Here is a 2,725-nt window from a genome sequence, read left to right on the forward strand (position 1 = left end):
ACAAGCATTAACATGTTGCTTGGTACCTGAGAGGAAAGCTGGCTTTTAATGGCATTGGCTAAGTAAGGAGGAATTCAAGCTAGAGTAGAAGTTTTAGAAAGTTTCCTGATAGAGGGAATTGAAATATTAGCCTATCTGAGCTATGCAGCTGTATCAGTTTCATACCTTTTTAACTATCAGGATTTCATCCTAGAGAATCCTAGGATTTGTAGTTTGGTGAGGTACTTGGAGGGTAGCTGAGAAAATGGGGACTGAAAATTAAATCAATTTCCTTCTGTAACAGTCACTTGTGAATTGTAGATCAGAGAGTGGATTAGAGCTCTCTCTGTTATAAAGGCCCTTTTACATTACCCAGTTATAGCACTATGAAATGTAAGTCTGGAACGCTAAAAAAGGAAAAGAAATTTGGACATGAATGGTAATGGCCAGAAAACGTATAGCTATAATTTCTTCCCTTAGTTTCTTCTTCTTTGTTTCGCACACACACACTTTTTTCCCTTTAAGGCTTCTGTGGAATGGTACTGACCTCAGCAAGTACAGGATATTTCTACTGTCTTCCTGTGATCTAATGCTTAAACTTGTGAAACACGAGTATTCAAAGCAATTTCACACTAAATCCTGTTGAAACTTACCACTAATGGTATTTCCTCCCCAGTAAATATATTTAGGATGAGTATATATGTCTAAAGGGCAAGTATCTTTTTGTGCCTGCCTTTTCCCCCATTAAAAAGATGAAGACATTCTGGTATTTCTCAGGGAATGTTTTAATGATCTTCAATGAAATGCTGAAGCTGGATCTTTATTCCCAGTTCCTGATCTGTGTGAAACTTTGAAACACAGCTCAGTCATTCAGATGCACAAGGATGTGACATTTAGGGCCGGTACAGATAGGCTAAAATAAAGCTGCTTCGGGTCACTTTGGAGGTATGCTGTTTAAATGGCGCATGCATCTTAAGAGGCCAGAAGCTGCGCCAAAGCTAAGCTGCAGTCCTTGGCACAGCTTCTGGGCTCTTAGGACACATGCATCATTTAAACAGCATATCTCCAAAGTGACCTGAAGCAGCTTTATTTTGACCTATCTGTACCGGCCCCATCACATTCCTCATTGCAAATTACAATTAGAGCTAACACATGTCACCAAAACAAATTCTTTCCAATGAATATATTAATCTTTGCACAAGGCATAGCAACACATGACAATCCTAGACAACAACCCCAACTAAGGAACCAGGTCATTGCACCCCCAAATAAACTGCTGACCACTTCAAATCAAACACCACTACAGTAGAGGCTACTCTTTGAGATGGCACTGATTCCCATCTAACCAAGAATGTCTTGAATACACAAGGCACTGACAAGTATGCCAACCCAAGCCAACAACAGCCAAATTCAGCACAAAGAACAATCAAAGCATACTATAGGCCACCCAAAATTATAGGCCTTTACTACCATGAGAGAGTCTTCTATGAGATGGCATTATCCTATCTGTCCAAAAACATTATGTACACATAAGAGCATCAACAGGCATGTCAGCCCAAGCCAGAAATGGCAATTATTAGTTATAAATGTGCAAGCTCTGCACTTCAAAAGAAACTGCAAGTCACACTGGGTGGAAATTGATGCAATCCAATATAGCACCCTCTTGACTATAGGGGCATATAATAGAGTGGCCAATAGCTTATTTGAAGGTACAAAGGCTTTATTCCTTATTTGTGATTGTCTGTCAGATTATCACACTGCTGTACATTGCACAAAGAGGGATATGTTCATCATGGTTAGGGTCCAGACTATTTAAAGGACTGTCTCTTCCCATTTGAACCTGCTCAAGCTCTCAAATCTTCAGAGGAGGCATTTCTGTCTTACTGCCATCATCGCTACATTTGGTGGGAACCCAGGAGAGGGCCTTCTCTATTACATGCTCCCACACATTGCAACTCCCTCCCTGGTGTCAACACATCCTGGATTGTATTTGGGATTTCCATATGTTAATATTTGGAGCCAGCATGTATTCAAGAGGTCCCAAGATCTTGGATGAAGTTCCCAGGAGAAAAGGACTGAAAACCCAAGGGCATGTGCATGATCCAGGTAATGATACAATCAGATCTAAACAGGTGTTCTAATCACTCCTTCTTTCCTTCAAGTCCTCTGCATTTCCTCTTGTACCAAGAGACAAAGGAGGTCTCATTGCACCGAAGTAGTAAGCCAGTTCTCTCTGTCTACCTGCTGCTGTGCTTCCAGTCATTCACCTTGGGATTCTCCTCATCCAATCAGTTTTTGTTACCTAAAGCCATCAATCAGTCTGGAATCCCATTATTGACTCCTGGAAAAAGAATATCAAGTCTTTGTTACCTTGCAAGATAGCCCACCACACCATGCCTATGTATGAGCTGTGCCACCCTCAGACACAAATGGATGGATCACAAAGAATTCTGCTTTACCTTGGAAGGTACAGTTTACCATCATGTGTCATTAGGAAGTGCAAAGCATCTTGCATCTGAAGGCTAATGAATAATTGAGGGCCCACTCACACAACACAATTATCATGCTATTATTCTTTAACTGCCATGGTTCCATCTTATGGAACCCTGGAGTTTGTAATTTGGGGAGGCATTAGAGTGTCCTGGTTGAGAATTTACATGCCTCTCCCTAAATTGCAAATCCCAGAATTCCACAGAATGGGACCATTGCTCTTAAATTTGAGTCATAGCTATATAATAATAATAAT

Source organism: Sceloporus undulatus, chromosome 6 (genome assembly GCF_019175285.1).
Source record: "Sceloporus undulatus isolate JIND9_A2432 ecotype Alabama chromosome 6, SceUnd_v1.1, whole genome shotgun sequence".
In the NCBI taxonomy this organism is placed as follows: Eukaryota; Metazoa; Chordata; class Lepidosauria; order Squamata; family Phrynosomatidae; genus Sceloporus; species Sceloporus undulatus.